This window comes from Macaca thibetana, chromosome 17 (assembly GCF_024542745.1).
Source record: "Macaca thibetana thibetana isolate TM-01 chromosome 17, ASM2454274v1, whole genome shotgun sequence".
NCBI classification, from domain to species: domain Eukaryota; kingdom Metazoa; phylum Chordata; class Mammalia; order Primates; family Cercopithecidae; genus Macaca; species Macaca thibetana.
Window position 1 is genome coordinate 86,234,778 of NC_065594.1, and position 17,760 is coordinate 86,252,537.

At 42.0% G+C, this 17,760-nt stretch overlaps 1 long non-coding RNA gene across 2 annotated transcripts; it reads left to right on the plus strand.

Moving 5' to 3' along the window:
- Positions 1–92: 92 nt before the first annotated feature.
- Positions 93–16,937, plus strand: LOC126940634 (uncharacterized). Of its 2 annotated transcripts, XR_007720846.1 has the most exons (3): positions 93–168; positions 263–398; positions 8,502–16,937. It is a non-coding gene; the product is annotated as an uncharacterized LOC126940634 (long non-coding RNA). The 2 variants fall into 2 exon arrangements; XR_007720845.1 differs by lacking the exon at positions 8,502–16,937 and having other exon boundaries at positions 263–3,587.
- Positions 16,938–17,760: the final 823 nt, after the last annotated feature.

A 17,760-nucleotide genomic window follows, 5' to 3' on the forward strand; every position in this document is an offset into this window, starting at 1 on the left:
CGCGGAACGTGCCGAAGCGTGGGCCCCGCCTTCTGACGATTTTTACCGAAGGCAGGCGAGCGCTTCCGAGTGAACTCGTTTTTTTCCGTCAGTCTTGGCGGAAGCCTGAGACGCAGTACATGGAGGCTCTCCCTTTCGCCTTGGCGTACTCCGTTTTTTTCCTTCCTGGTAAGGTGCCAACGCCATGTTGAATGAATTAAGCACGTTTTAGTGCGATTTAAGTCCTGCCTCGCAGAAATTGATTGATTGCGTTATCTTCTAGGAGCTGGTCTTGCGGGGCAGCCCTAAAATGTATATCCAAGTGACTTGCACTCAGCACTTGCTGTCTTGAGCTTACTTTCCTCGTTCGTAGAATGGAGATACCACACTTTCTGAAGTGCTTATGAGACTTGCAGGAGGTAAGTATGCAGCAGGTTTTGATGACTGTAGCCTAATGCTTACTTACTATAGGGTTTAATGTGCCTTCTAAATGCTTTAATGTATTAACAAGTGCTTAATTCTTACAATTCTGAATTAAGTACTACTATTATTCCCGTTTCAAAGATAGGACCCTGAGGTCCACAGAGGTTAAATAAGGGTCACACAACTAGTAGGTGACAGAGCAGGGACGTGCACCTAGGTCATACTGTGCAAAGCCCTTGCACATAACCAGCACCTCCTCAACCGTAGCCACGAAAAGCTTCGTCCCTATGTGGTACAACAAACTGTGTCATTGTTGAGCCCTAAAAGGAAAAGGCAACGTTAATATTTGCAGATGACAGGAACCCTTGAAAATCTAGGTGCCTCAATTTTAAAATTGAGTGCAATAATAAAGCTTAACTGAGTAGAAGAATAACCAGAATTATTTGAATAAGCAAAAACGTATTAAAAAATGAAATAATATTTTCTCCACAATGGCAACAGAAACCATAAAAGATTTAGGAATAAACTTCAACAAGTTACACAATCTTTATTATAAACCTTTACTGAAAAGGCAGTAATAAGGCCCTAGTAAATGTAAAACATGCTGTATTCTTAGATGAGTAGTCAGTATCAAAAATATTGTCAATTCTTCCCAAGTCAAATTACAAAATTAGTGCAATTCTCATGAGAGTCCCAAATTCTCTTGGGGATATGTGTTTTAGAACTAATTAATTTTAAGTTTTATGTGGAAGATCACATAATTATCAAGAAAACTTGGAAACAAGAGAAGTGTATTAGTCTGTGTGGACTGCTGTAACAAAATACCATAAACTAGGCAGCTTATAAATAACAAATTTATTTCTCACAGTTCTGAAAGTTGGAAATCCAAGATCCAGTTGCCGGCCGATCTGGTCGCTGGTGAGGACCCAGAGATTTACAGATGACTCACGGAAGGCACCTACTCACAGTGCCCTCACGTGACAGAAGGGGCGAGCTAGCTCTCTGAGCTGTCTTTCAGTGGCACTTCTAGGATCTGAAAGTTTGTGTTCCCTCAAATTCATATGTTGAAACCTAATCACCAGTGCAATAGTATTAAAAGCTGGGGCTTTGGGATATTGATTAGGTCATGAGGGCTCTAACCTCATAACTGGAATTAGTGCCTATCTCAGTCCATTCCCACTGCTATAACAGAATACTTTAGACTGAGTGATTTATAAATAATAGACATTATTTCTCAGAGTTCTGAAGGCTAGGAAGTCCAAGATAAAGGTACCAGCAGATTCAGTGTCTGATAAGGGCTTGCTATCTGCTTCCAAGACAGTGCCTTGTTGCTGGGTCCACAGAAGGGGACGAACACTGTATCCTCACATGAGGGAAGAGATGGGAGGCAAAAGGGCAAAAAAAAAAAAAAAAAAAAAAAAAAGCAGGGGGGACTAGGACACTCCTGTCAACCTCTTTTATAAGGATACTAATCCCATTCAAGAGGATGGAGCCTCATTTCTTGATCACTTCCAAAATGGCTTCAGCTCTTAATGTTCTTATAGTGAATTTTAGCCTCCAACATAGGAATTCTAGAGAGACACATACATTTAAGCCATAGCAATGGCCTTATAAAAGAAGCCCAAGGAAGCTTGTTCACCCCTTCTTTACCATCTGGAGACATAGAAGGTGTCACTATGAAGCAGAGAGTGAGGTCTCACCAGACACTGAATCTGCTAGTGCCTTAATCTTGGACTCCCAGCCTCCAGAACTCTGAGGGATCAATTTCTGCTGTTTATAAATGACCCAGTCTGAGGTAGCCTTATAGTAGCCTGAATGGACTAAGATAGGAACTAATCCAATTCATGAGGGCGGAGCCAGCAGCCCCACCTCCTAATACCATCATCTCCCAGCAGCCCTACCTCCTAATACCATCACATTGCTGATTAGATTTCAACATCTGGGTTTGGGAGGGGACACAAACATTTAGAGCATAGCAAATAGTACGGGTTTGCTCTATACAAAATTGAATAAACTGAACGACAAGATTTTAGCACAGAAATAGGAAAACAGTGCAATAGAAGGATAGACCTATTCTTTTACTTCAGATACATTCAAGTAAAATCACATTTAATATAGAATGTATAGAATTACCCCCATTATAATAGAAATATTTCTGTCAATCTAACCATCTGTCTGTACATATCTGTACCTATCTAACCAGTGGGAGTGAGATATGTGGTTTATATGTCCATTGATGGTATGAATATATGATATGATATATGGATACATCTGGAATTTTAATATGTATGTACGTTACATATATATATAATCCAGAATGATGTCTAATGATAAAGATAGTTATTTCCATTGAGTTAGGTATAAATTTTCTAGAGCTGCCCCTACAAAGTACCACAGACTGATGTCTTAAATGAACAGAAATTTATTCACTTACAGTTCTAGAGTCCAGCAGTCCAAAATCAAATGTCAGCAAAGTTGGTTCCTTTGGAGGCTCTGGAGAAGAATCTGTTTGCTGCCTCTCACTTAGGTCCTGGTGCCTGCTGGCATTCCTTGGCTTTTAGTCCCTGTCTCCATCTTTACTGTATGTCTGTCCTCTTCTTATAAGAGCACTGGAGATTGGATGTAGGTGTATAGGGGATTGTGGAGCTTTTAAAAGAGGATGATATTGATCCTGCTCAGGCTCTGGCCGTGTCTTTTGGCTGCCTCCATTTAAAAAAAAAAAAAAAAAAAAGGAAAAAATGTGCATGAAAGTCCCTAATTTACCAGAGATTATCTCTGAGGAGGCATTGAAGGAATAAGGAACACACATATTTAATACCTGCATTTTATAGTGTAATTACCAAAATCTTGACATTTCACACTCCCTGAACTCACCTTATTTTCTCATGTCTTTCTTTATTGACTATTTTTTGCGACCAGAATCCAAATTCTAGGCATCTTGACTGTTTTCTGTCCACGGACACCCTATGGCTTAGCTAACCTCGATAAATATATGCCGAATACACCTTGAAAGAAAAGAATTGCATGGTTTTTTATCCTGAGTATAAGTTTGGCTTCATTTGTTTTGTTTTGTTTTGTTTTCAGACTCTTAAAATTTTTAGTTGCCTCCCTCCTCCATTCCCTTCTCCAATAAAAGTATTTCTTCAGTTCATGTTTGAATAATTAGGATAGCCAAATATAAATAACACATCATTCAAATCCAGATCATTCCAAAGAACAGTCTAAATGTAAAAAATAGGAGATTCATGAATGTATCTTTCCTCCTTAATATGGTTTGGCTGTTTCCCCACCCAAAATCTCATTTTGAATTGTGATCCCCATAAACCCCATGTGTCAAGGGAGAGACCAAGTAGAGGTAATGCAATCACGGGGGTGGTTTTCCCCAATGCTGTTCTCTTGATAGTGAGTGAGTTCTCATGAGATCTGATGGTTTTATACGCAGTATTTCCTCCTGGGTTCATTTCTTCTTCCTGCCGCCTTAAAAAGAAGGTGCCTTGCTTTCCCTTCCCCTTGGGCCATGATTGTAAGTTTCCTGAGGCCTTCTCAGCCATGTGGAAATGTGAGTCAATTAAACCTCTTTCCTTTATAAGTAACCCAGTCGTGGGCAGTTCTTTATAGTAGTGTGAAAATGGACTAATATACTCCTAATTCTTAAATTACCGATCCTCAATTGTTTTTGCCAACTTTTCAAAATTTGAGATGTATTTTGCAACATGCCCACGAAGCATCGTAAGTATTGATTGCCTTGTTAATGGAAAATACCATCTTGGTTGCTCAGAGAGTTATGTCTACACTTACAGTGTAGGTGGAGTCCTTGGGCACCGTGGTCCCGTTCTCTATAGTGTTGTTTCTTAGAATCTCACCTACCTAACTTTTCCTGAGCTGTCTGACACCCAGTTTATGCCCATTTCTCCCTATCCCACTGACTCCCAGTCCCCTGGCAGGTTGTCTCCTTGGCAGCACTTTATTTGTAAGTTTTAAAAATGACATATAAGTGTGTTCAATAATTTAAAGGAAAACCTCAATACAATGAAAATAAACTTAAAAAAAAATGTTCATTAATTATTTAATATTCATCTCTCTAGCTAAAAAGTGAGCTCCTTTGGTTCAGCTTGGACTGGATGGTGACTGGAGCTGATTCCTGAGATGGGAGTGTGAGCTTGGCAGGCTCTGACATGGAACCAGGCCAAAGCGAGAGGCCAAATTTACAGTGTCAAATAAACCATGACTTAGGAGAGATTTTCTTCAAAAGTATCATTGGAAGAGGTTGGATGGTGGTGGGGTGTGGGGAGACTGTTGTAATAAATAGAACACTCTACACATGAGATCTGCAGGCATCTCAAGAGTTAGGCAAAAGGGTTTTCTTTTATAGGAGGAATAAACAAGTTGAGAAAGAACTGGATGTGAGGAAGTGGATGAAGGGGTCCCAAGAGTGGATAGTGGGTCAGGGAACATTCTTCTGGAGGCCAGCCTGTTGTTAGGAGTGGATGAAGACTGGCTTAGGCTGATGGTGGGCCAAGGTTCTGGGACCTGGGGAAAGGAGAGAAACTTAACCAAAGTTTAATAAACAAGCATTTTATTTCCATTAATTTCAAGGGAAAAATAGTTAAGCTAATTTATGAGGCAAAGAATAAGAATTTGGAAGGCCCATGTCTGGCCTGTCATAAGTAAATTGTGGCGGGGAGGGGGTAACATGGTTAGGCTTTGTGTCCCCACCCAATTCTCATCTTGAATTGTAATCCCCATAATCCCCACTTGTCAAGGGAGAGACCAGATGGAGGAAATTGAATCATGGAGGTGGTTTCTCCCATGCTGGTCTCGTGATAATGTGTGAATTATCATGAGATCTGATGGTTTTATAAGGGGCTCTTCTCCCTTCGTTCAACACTTCTCCTTCCTGCCACCTTGTGAAGAAGATGCCTTGCTTCCCCTTGGCCTTACGCCAAGATTGTAAGTTCCCTGAGGCCTCCCCAGTCATGCTGAGCTGTGAGTCAATTAAATCTTTCATTTATGTTAGGGTGGTGCAAAAGTAATTGCGTTTTTTGCCATTGAAAATAATAAATTACCTGGTCTTCAGCAGTTTATAGCAGTATGAAAACAGACTAATACAGGGGGCTTCCATGAATCTAATTTAAGTAATACAAGGAAGAGGGATCTTGAAGTTAAGTCATTTCCTCTAACACAAAGGATGGGAAATTTCTTAGCCTCCTCTGTTTTCTAAGAACACAGGTAAAATTCAACACTGTCAGCAGTAAGGGCTTCTAAGCACAACCTAAGAGTCTTCTTTTATTCCTTCCCCAACTCTCTTCCTTTCTTTAGGTAGAGAAGAGTTCTTGACCTATGTCTTTTTCCTTTCCTCTGAAGAACTTCTTTCAACATTTCTTGCAAGGCAGATTTACTGGTGACAAATTCCCTCAGTTTTTGTTGATTTGAGTCTTTATTTCTCCATCATCTTTGAAGGATAATTTTGCAGGATACAAAATTTTACATGGGTTTTTGTTCTTTCAAATCTTTGAATCTTTTACTCCACTCTCTCGCTTGCCTGGAAGTCTGTTGGAATGCCCATCTTTGTTCCTCTCTGGGTGGGTGTCCCCTACCATGCCACCCCCACCCCAGGTTTTTTTCAAGATTTTTCTCTGGGTCTTTGTTTTTCTGTAGACTGAGTATGATATGCTCAGGTGTTGATTTGGGGGTATTTATTGTGCTTGATGTGCTCTGAGATTCTTTAATTTATGGTTTGATTTTTGTTAATAATTTTGGAAAATTCTCAGTCATTATTATAATCTTTAAATATTTCTTCTGCTCCTTCACTTTCTTTGTTCTCCTTTTGGTATTCATTAATGTGTGTTATGCCTTTTATGTCTCACCATTCTTGCATATTCTATTTCATTTAAAATATTTTTTTTCTTCTCCTTGCATTTCAGTTTGGGAAGTTTCTATTTATGTCTCTTCAAGCTCACTGATTCTTTCTTTGGCTGTGTCCAGTCCATTCATGAGCCCATCAGGGTGCATGCATCATTTTTGTTACAGAATTGGTTTTGGTTTCTTTTAAGATTTCCTTTGCTTCTTTCTTATAATCTCTATCTCTCTGCTTACATTACCCATCTGTTCTAGCATGTTGTCCAATTTTTTCATTAACATTTTAACCACAGTTACTTAGAATTCCTGATATAATGATTTTGAAGTCTCTGCCATATCTGAGTCTGACTCTGATGCTTGCTTTATCTTTTCAGATGGTTTTTTTCCATGCCTTCTGTTATGTCTTGTAATTTCTTGTGAAAAGCCAGACATGATGTACTGGGTTATGGCAACTCAAGTAGACAGGCCTTTGGTGAGAAGTTTGATGTTTTTCTGGCTAGAAGTGAGGTTGTGCTTACTGTCCCTTGTAGCTGTATGTGTCAGAAGCTTATTTGTCCTCTGTCCTGCTTTTTGGCTCCCCTGTTGTCTATGGGTTCCTTAGGAACTTTTTCTTATGAGTCTGGTCCTTGAAGTTTGATTTTGCTGCAACCCTGCTATTAAACGGGAGCCCTGTTGATGTGGGATAAGGTGTGGGATGGGGAACCAGTTCACGATCCTACGACCAGGTCTCAGTGTTTCAGTGAGACTATGTCCCTGGGCTGTGACCTTCACCAGTGTTTCTCAAATGGTTTTTCTCTTCTCGTGCCAGAGAAGGCAGGCTAGAGGGGGCTACAGTTGGGTCATTTCCTTCGCCCCACATAGGATAAAGCTCTGGCTTGGTGTTTGTGGTGGAGAGTGATCTGGGCATATTTCAAAATGGTTACTTTTCCCTTCTCCCTGGCCACACGTGGGGTATCTTCACCATGAGAACCTGGTGGGGTTCCTGGAGGAACAACAAAGTGTGTCACACAACACTGCTCTCGTGTCCCCAAGAGTTTTTAACTCTCAAGTTAGTCCACCCTCAGCCCCTGGCGATTGGTCAGCGGCACCCTTCAAATGTTCTCACCAGCTGCAGTGGTCTCTGCCCCCAGCGAGCTGATCTGAGCTCTCCCTCTTCACCCATCTCTTCAGTTTTCAGGGTGCCGATTTATCCTCCACTTCAGTTCTGTGATGGATCTAAGAAAAGTTATTGACTTTCAGCTTGTTTTTGTTGTCGTTCAGAGAGGGGAAGAGATGACTTCCAAGCATTTTTATTTGGTTGGTTGTTGTTTTTATATTTTAATATGCATATATATTTAAATTCTCATTAGAATTGTACACTAATGATCTCTAAACTCCCCTGGTTTTTTTTTTTCAGTTAACATGACCTTTTACAAAAATTTGTCTGAGCTACCTCCTCTCTCTGAATGGCTTTTTCCCATCTCAGCCTAGCAATCTTTGCTTAAGTAAAAAAAGAAAGCTGAGATATTCAAAAGAGTCCCAAAAGTTAGTGTCTCACCCAGCATGTTGTTTGTTAGTCAGTTTCCTTCTGGAGGAGGAAGTTAGTTTAAACATGGCCTACTTTCCTCCCTTCTCCCTTTTATTGCAGTCCATAGTTATTAAATTAAATGTAAACTCAGCTGTTTTACTGAAGTGCTTTTGTGGTGTTTATGAATAGAAGAGATTAGCATTTATTGGCAAATCATTATGCACCAAGAACTGTGTTAGGTAGCCTCAAGCTGTAACGTGCACAGAATCATCGAGGGATCTGGTAACATGCAAGCTCTGGTTCAGTTGGCTGGGGTGCAGCCTGGGTGTCAGCGTTTCGCAGGAGGATGTGCTCACAGGGCCTGCCCAGGGCCAGTAGTCTCAGTCGGCCCCCACTCACAGGTAAGAACTCTGAGACTGGTGAGGGGAATCACTTTCGCACAGCTTCACAGCCAGTCGGTATTTACACCCAGGGTCTTCAGGCCACATGCAGAGCAGCAGCAGGGGTGCCCCGGATCAATCGTCATCTCCTCCTGCCACCACAGCCATTTATTTAGATTTTTTTGTTTAGGACACTGCTGTGGGTTGAACTGTGTGTCCCTAAAAGGTAGGTTGATGTCTTAACACCCGGTACTTGTGAACATGACCTTATCTGGAAATAGGGTCTTTTCAGATGTAATTGAGTAAAGATGAGGTCATACATGAGTAGGCGGGCCCTTAATCCAACATGACAGGTACCTATAAGAAGAGGAAAGGAGACATGGACACACACACAGAGGAGAACGCCGCGTAGCAGAGATGGGAGTGGTGTGGCTCCAAGTCATGTCAAGCACTGCCAGCCACTACCAGAGGCCGGAAAGGCCAGGAAGGCGCCTCCCCTGGAAACTTCAGAGACCTCTACCCTCTTGGCACCTCGATTGAAGATTTCTAGCCTCCATCACCATGAGATAAGACATCTCTGTTGTTTTAAGCTTCCAAGATTGAGGTGATTTGTGATAGCAGCCCTAGGAAAGGAATAAAAATACTGGGTACACTGCCCTGGTTTTCCGTGTTGTTGACTATGTCTGCCTGCCCTCTAGACTGTCATCAGGCAAACTCAGTGGCTGCCAAAAGCACATCTGACCCACACAAGCCCTCAGCCCACCTTGGTGTTTACTTGGCTTTCAGCATTAGGAGAAAACATGATGTTTACATTATAAAAGTAAATCCGCTGTATTGTACTTTAGAGCAGAGGAACCCTTTGTTTACTTATATTTTCAGATACTTTTTAAGAGATGTTTAAAGCATGGAAAGTATTTTTAGCATTTAAAGTGTTTGTATTTTTAATAAAAATTTCTCCACAGAAAAACTGTTGTATATGTGTGATTAATTGACTGATGTTTGCTTGGGAGCTATACTGCCAAGCAAACGTTTATCATCTTCTGAAAAATCTCATGACATTTAAAAAAGAAAAGCCTCTTGGGGTTGCGTTCTATTTGTTCCTCAAAGAATCTGTGCGGCAGAAAGTGAAAACGCAGAGCCCGGTTTTATTTCATTTCTCTTTTCAAACCAAATACAGTATTCTGGCTTTAGTTGGCCTTGAGTGAAAGTAAAATAGACTAGGAATGAATTTTTCTTTTCTGCTTCCCATCCAAAAGCCTGTAGTAGAACAAAAATACTGCTCCTGTTTCAACTGCTGGTTAACAAATCACCGTAAAACACAGTGGCAAAAAAGTCGTCCATTTTATTATGCTCAAAAATTCTGTGGGTAAGCAGTTCATAGAAGGACACGGTGAGAATGGCTTGTCTGTGTTCCACAATGTCTGGGGGCTGAGCTGAGAAGAGTCAAAGTTGGAATGGGGAGCATGACCCAGTTTGGCAGTTGATGCTGGCTGTTGCCTGAAACTTCACCTGAGGCTATCAGCTGTTTTACCTTCATGTGGCCTCTTCATAAGACCTGGCTTCCTCACAACATGGTGGTCTTGTGGCAGCTCAGTGATCCAAATGCAGGTGACCCAAGAGAATTAGACAGAAGCAGTAGAGGCTTTTATCATAGCTTCAAAAGCTGTGCTATATTCTACTGGTTACCAGTGAAGTCCCTACAATTGGCCCAGGTTTAATGGAAGGAGAACTAGGCTCAACTTCTGGATGGAAAGAATTAAAAGAATGTGCAGGTGTGTTTTAAAATCATCATAATGCTTTTAACAGATACGTGTTTCACATAACATACAACGAAAATGGCATCAACTTCTAGTTGGATGATACTGATGGGTTTCTGTTTAATTTTGAATAAGATGTTGCACCTCTCTAGTCCTTACTTTCCTTAACTGCAAAATGAAAGGTCACACTGAGTGGACTCCACAGGTCCTTAGCAGAGCTATGATTTGGTTTTTTCCTGTAATTGTACCAATCGAATCATTAGAGATTCAAGACTGAATTTTATAGCCAACATTTATCTGAGAGGACGTTATTATGCCGCATTTAGCTGTCTAGGGCAGAATGAGGTAGAAACACATCTAATCTTAATATTTCAATTCTAGTTCTTCATATTATTATTCATAACAGATATAGCTACCATGTATTGCCTAGTGCTGAAAGTCATTTCTTTGCCTCATTTGCTCTCCACACACACAACAATGCTAGCCTTGGTATTTCTTGTAGACATCTTTTGAAGGGTCTGCGTGGGCCCACCCCATTCACTGTAAAGGTGTCCTTCTCAGCCTCCTTTAGGAATTGTCCAAAATCCAATACAATTTTTTTTTAATTTTTTATTTTTTTGAGACAGAGTCTCGCTCTGTCAGCCAGGCTGGAGTGCGGTGGCCCAATCTTGGCTCACTGCAATCTCCTCCTCCTGGATTCAAGTGATTCTTTTTCCTCAGCCTCCCGAGTAACTGGGACTACAGGTGCATGCCACCACACCTGACTAATTTTTGTATTTTTAGTAGAGACAGGGTTTCACCATATTGGCCAGGCTGGTCTTGAACTCCTGAGCTCGTGATCCGCCTGCCTCGGCCTCCCAAAGTGTTGGGATTACAGCTGTGAGCCACTGCACCAGTCCCCAAGACTATTAATCATCAGAAGCAAAGCTATTGTGTTTATGAAAATAGAAGGCAGTCAGGAGGTGGGCGGAGGTGGAAAATGGAGATGGTATTTCTTTCTGGCTTGGCTAAAGTGAAGTCCCATGGGGAAGAAGTTGCCAGAAAACTCCAATCAGGCATATTGGCACCCATGAATGACTCAGAATGCAGAAGCTCCTGTAACTAGATGAAAAGCACCTCTCAGGTGGCCAATAACAATACCAATTTGCCATGTGGCAGATAGAAAGCTCAGCATTTTCCATGGATCCTTATAAGAAGTGAGAGAGAAATAAGTAACATATTGGTTTTCCTCCATTTGACAGAAGAAAAAAATGAAACTGGTTGGGCTTAAATCATTTGTCTAGGAAGGTCACAGGCTGCTGCTGAATAGCACTGTATTTGAATCCAGGCACTCTAATTCTGAGCCCACACCTGTCTTCTGTGTTCTCTCCATAAACATGTTGAGTTTTGTCAGATTTCCCCGTCATCCACCATTGAAACTTTAGCACCATCTTGATTTATCACTCTTTCCCCCTCTGCTAGGTACCCATTCCTATCCAGGACTGGCTGCATAATTTGCAAAACCCCTTGCAAATGAAAACATCGGGGCATTTTCTTCAAAAAGCAGGAAAAATAGAGTTGTTAAAGCTACTAAAATACAAAGCTTTTTCATTTCTTCAGTGGTTTCTTTCTTGAGCTGCAATGCTAATGTTTGTTTTTGTTGTTCTTGTAATTTAATGTCTGGTTTCCTCCTGAAAAAGGAAAGAGTCCACAGGCAAAGGCAGACCCTCAAAAGCATCCTGCTACCACCCTCACACTCCCTGCCCACCAACTTGGGATTCATGTCCTAGCCGAGAGTGAGGGAACTGAGGCAGGCGGGCACACCTCCTTTCCAAAGGCAATGCAAAATCCATGGCCAATGCATGACCTCCACATTGGGTCAAGCTAACATCTGGGTGGGGGCTCATTCTGTCATTCACCTTAGATGTGGTGCTGCCAGCTTGGGCAGGGGAAGTGGTGAAGGTAGGTTGCATGTGAGCCAAGGCTGCAAGGTCCCCCACTCCACAGCATGCTTCATTTATCATCAAACTGCACATAGAAAACATACTCAAAGATAAGATTAAGAATCTCAAGAGGGGAGTAGTGGAGCATTAAGCTAGGTACTAGCCTTTGTGATCTCAGGGTGCTGCGTGACTACAGGGTCAACTGGCCCTGGGTCTGGCCCTGGATCTGGCCCTGGTCCTATTCATTCTATCTCCAAAATGATTTTCTCCTTTATCTTTTTCTCTCTGCTCTTAGTCTCCATCCAAGCCCAGGACTTCATTCCTCATTTCTGAAGGTGTCAATGGCATGTAAGTGCCTGCCACTTGAATCCAAGCTTCTCAACCTAACTTTCAGTGGTGTCTATCCTCTGGATGCCTGTATCTGTCCAGACTGCCCCATCCCGTCCAGATTGTCTTCCCCACTGCTCATCAGTACGCACCCTCTGCCGTTCATCCTGGTGCATAGTCTTGTTCTCCATGCATACCCAGCACCAGGTTCTCGCTTACTTCCCCTTGTGCCAGCCCCTGACTCCTCAGGTGCAATGCTTCCCAGCTAAGTTCCACACTGTTTCCCAGCTTCCCCTGCAGGGTTAGGATGCAGCTGCACACAGCGTCAGTGGCTTGATTATTTACTGTTACTGACTGCTTTGTCTTCCCTCTCTCACTGCCCTCTTCCTCTACCAGGTTTCTCCAGGTCGTGAACAGTTGAATCGGTGTCTTAGGGCTCTATTTTGCTGTAGGCAAAATAAGGATCCGGTGGTTTCAAACCAGATCCAATAGCATCTGGTTTGAGATGAATTTGTCCCAAAACAAATGTTGCTATGGTTTGAACATTTGTCCCCTCCTAAACTCGTGCTGAAATTTAGTCCCCAAAGTGACAGTGTTAAGAGGTAAGGCCTTAAATAGGTTCTACCCTCATGACTGGACTAATCCATTTATAAATTAAGGACTAATGGGTTACTGGATTAATGAGTTCTATGGGTGTGCAACTAGTGGCTTTATAAGAAGGGAAAGAGAGACTTAAGCCAGCATGCTCCATCCTTTCACCATGTCATATCCTGCACTGCCTCAGGACTCTGCAGAGAGTCCCCACCCGCAAAAAGGCCCTCACCAGGATGGCCTTTTGACCTTGGACTTCCCAACCTCCATAACTGTAAGAAATAAATTCCTTTTCTTTATAAATTATCCACTTTCAGATATTCTGTTATAAGCAACAAAACAGGGACTGAGGCAGGTACATCCCTACACTGCAGAAGAGGGATGCGTTGGACAGTCATAATATAGATGCACCTTACAGCTAGTCTGTGGGCTACTAACCCCTGATCATTGCAGCCAGATAAATAAGGCACATCAGATGCATTTTTGCTTTTCATTGTGAATATGCATCAAGAGCATGACTGATGTCCAAATCTGGAAGGAAAAATTTAATAATATGTATATTATGTGGAACTGAGAATACACAAGGCTTCTTAGGACAAGACTCGTTGCAATGCAATTGACTGCCTAACCACCAGCCTCCCTCCACACTTCACTGCCACAAATAACCTACATTGTTCAGGTGTCATGAGGCCATGTGGTTTCGGTCCCTCCTTAGCCCCTGTGGGGGTAAATATTAATGTATTGAAGACAGTCATTGCTGCTCTATTCCCTTTGCCTGTGACTGGTTTAGGAGTGAGCATGTAACACAATTCTGGCCAAAAAGATATTAGGAAAATCCTTCTGGGAGACTTCTGAGAAAGTTTGTCTCATTCTATAAAAGGGGCACTGGAAGGAATGTTCTGATTTGTCTAAACATATGGGATTAAGATGCTTAAAAGTGCTGCAGTTCTCTTGCAACTTCCATAGGATGAGCATGAGGATGAAAGCTAGCATGATGCAGATAGCAGAGAAGAAAGAGAAAGCCTGTGACCTTGATTATGTTGTTGAGCCACTGGCTTAACCACTGGATTGCCAGTTGTGGCCTTGCCCTCCCTCCTGATTTTTTGTTACATAGGATAACAAATTCCCATATTTTATGAAGCATTTTGATTTGGGTCTTTGGTTACTTGTAGACAAAGTCTGGACTCAGACTGGTCAACAATCAATGTTGAGAAACAAACAAACAGCCAAGGTGTTGAAAGGAGGCTGACTTTCCTAGATAAGATAATTAAATGCAATGCATGTCCACACTGAATCAAAGTTTGAACAAGCTACCTGTAAAGGGCACCTTGAGGACAATGAAGGACACTGGGTATTGAATGCTGTTGAGGAACTTTTGTTAATTTTATGTATGACCATGATAATTATGATTATGTAAGAAAATGCCTTAAGACTTTAATGGTATATTTTAAAATGTTTAGGAATAAAATTTCGTGATATGTGTATTACAGACAGTGACAAAAATATAAGCAGCAAATACAGCAAAATGTTAACAATAATTACGTCTAAGCAGAGGTTATATGGGTCGTTACACCACTCTCTTCACTGAGTGTACCTTCACGACTTCTCACAATTAAAAAATGAAAAACAAAACAACGTTTCTAGATTGTATATCTGATAAAAAATTAATATGGTTTCACAGGGCCCAGCTGTATGGAAAAAGGCAGGGTTCCTTTCAAGAAAAATTACTACAAAGAAACATGAAAATAGCTTTAAACACTCTGGCCATAGGAACAGTGGTACCTGTTGTGGAAATCTAGTTTATTTACTACCCGTTTGCTAAAGGCAGTATTCCTGTTCGAGGGAGAAACTATGACCTCAAAGAGACATACCGTCAGCATAAGCTGTAATGCAGCTAAGAAAGGGCAGGCTTACCCCCTTTCCTTTTGGAATGGCCACTGTAAAGATGTGTCCACAATTTCACAGAGGTGGACCTCATAGTCTTCTGTAAAGTAAGTATCCACCAGTGTCTCCAGAGCCACAGTCATCCACAGTGAGCAAAAGATGCTCCTGAGGACTATGGATTGTGGGGGCAGAACCTTGGTTACCAATGATCCAAGAAGGCAGCAGGTGACAGGGCTCCTTGGGTATCAGGTAGGTATGGACAGGAGTTGGGAGGACTTCAAAGTCTCTCTTAAAACCAGTGACACTTTTACAGACTGCAAAGTTTCACTTGAAACCAATGACTTGAAACATTATCAGCAAAGTGATGGAGATGTTAGGAGCTCGAATAAAAATGGTGATATGTTTTGGTTGTATCCCTACCTAAATCTCATCTTGAATTGTAGTTCTGATAATCTCCATAATCCCCACATGTCAAGGAAAAACCAACTGGAGGTAACTGAATCATAGGGACCATTTCCCCCGTTCTGTTCTAGTGATAGTGAGTGAGTTCTCACGAGAGCTGATGGTTTTATACATGTTTGACAGTTCCTCCTTCACACCCTCACACCCTCTTCTGTCATCTTGTGAAGAAGGTAGCTGCTTCCCTTTTTGCCATGATTGTAAGTTTCCTGGGGCCTCCCCAGTCACATGGAACTGAGTCAATTAGACCTCCTGTGTTTATAAATTACCTAGTCTTGGGTAGTATCTTTAAAGCAGTGTGAGAACAGACTAATACAGTAAATTGGTACTGCAGAGAGTGGGGTACTGCTATAAAAATACTTGAAAATGTGGAAGTGACTTTGGAACTGGGTAATGGGCAGAGGTTGGAACAGTTTGAAGGTTTCAGAAGAAGACAGGAAGATGTGGGAAAGTTTGGCGCTTCCTAGAGATTTGCTGAATGGTTTCTGCCCAAATGCTGATAGTGATGTGAACAACGAAGTCCAGGCTGAGATGGTCTCGGATGGAGATGATGAACTTATTGGTAACTGGAGTAAAGGTGATTCATGCTATGGTTTAGCAAAAAGACTGACTGAGTTCTTGCCCCTGCCCTAGAGATCTGTGGAACTTCTAAATTGAGAGACATGGTTTAGGGTATCTGGTGGAAAAAATTTCTAAGCAGCAAAACATTCAAGATGTGACCAGTATTATTCTGAAAGTGTTCAGTTTTATGTGTTCACAAAGAGATGGTTTGGAATTAAAGCTTATGTTTAAAAGGGAAGCAGAGCATAAAAGTTTGGAAAAATTGCTGCCTGATGATGCGATAGAAAAGAAACAACCATTTTCTGGGGAGAAATTGAAGCTGACTGCAGAAGTTTGCATAAGTAGTAAGGAGCCGAACACTAATCGCCAAGATAATGGGGAAAACATCTCTAGGGCATGTCAGAGATCTTGGTGGCAGCCCCTCCTGTCACAGGCCCAGAGGCCTAGGAAGAAAACTGGTTTCATGGGTTAGGCCCAGGACCTCCCTAATCCCCCAGCCACTTCAGCTGCAGCTGTTGCTAAAAGAGGCCAAGGTACAGCTTGGACCATTGCTTCAGAAGCTGCAAGCCTCTAGCCTTGGCTGTTTCCATGTGGTGTTGGGTTTGCAAGTACATGTAAGTCAAGAATTGAGGTTTGGAAACCTCCGCCTAGATTTCAGAGGATGTATGGAAATGTCTGGGTGTCCAGACAGAAGTCTGCTGCAGGGGTGGAGCCCTCATGTACAGAAGGGAAATGTGGGGTTGGAGCCTCCACACAGAGTCCCCATTGGGGCACTGCCTAGTGGATTTGTGAGAAGAGGGCCACTGTCATCCGGACCACAGAATGGTAGATTCACTGACAGATTGTACCATGTGCCTGGAAAAGCTGTGGGCACTCAATGCCAGCCCATGAAGGAGCTGCCCAAGGCTGTGGGAGCCTACAATTCCTCCTTCACATACTCACCCCATCTCCTTGTATCAGCGTGCCCTGGATGTGAGACATGGAGTCAAAGGAGATTATTTTGGAACTTTAAGATTTAATGACTGCTCTGCTGGATTTTGGACTAGTGTGGCACCTGTAGCCACCTTATTTTGGTCAATGTCTTCCATTTAAAATAGGAGCATTTATCCAACTCCTATACCACCATTGTATGTTGGAAGTAATGAAACTTGCTTTTGATTTTACAGACTCCTAGATGGAAGGGACTTGACTGGTCTCAGATGAGACTGTAGACTTGGACTTTTGGGTTAATTTTGGAATAAGTTGGGACTCTGGGGGACTGTTGGGAAGGCATGATTGTCTTCTGAAATGTGAGGACATGATTTGGGAGGGGCCAGGGGCAGAATGATATGGTTTGGCTGTCTCCACCTGCTCAAATCTCATCTTGAATTGTAATCCCCATAATCCCGACATGTTATTTGTGGGATGTGGTGGGAAGTGATTGGATCATGGGGGTGGCTCCCCGTATGCTGTTCTCATGATAGTGAGTGAGTTCTCATGAGATCTGATGGTTTTATAAATGTTTGACAATTCCTCCTTCACATACTTACCCCGTCTCCTGCCACATTGTGAAGAAGGTGTCTGCTTCCCCTCCCACCATATGTGTGTAAGTTTCCTGAGGCCTCTCAGCCATTCAGAACTATGAGTCAATTAAACCTCCTTTGTTTATAAATTACCCAGTCTATGGTAGTATTTTTATAGCAGTGTGAGAATGGAATAATACAAATGGGATGTTCTTTATGAATAATAAAGAGTCAGAAGAAAGCAAAAGGTGTGGCCCTTCCTAGAAAAGTGAGAACCCTGATTAAAATAAAATCATCTTAGTGCAGGGAAAAGATCAAGCCTGCTTTTTTAAGGCTGTGAATGCGTTTGTGTGTGTGTGTGTGTGTTGACAAAGATTTTCTCCTTGAGCAAGCAAACTCTAGTCAGGCTTTTCTGAACTCTCTTCTCAACTGGTCCTGAATTTTGGGCTTCTGTATTTTCTGCATGGTCCAAAATCCTGCTAAGTCAATTTAGCCAGAACCCTTCACCCTCTATATTTGATCACTATCAGTATCTCATCAGATTCCTCATCCTCCAACGTCTCCCAGGTGATTGATCACTTTAGCCTGCCTTCAGTGAGAATCCTATTA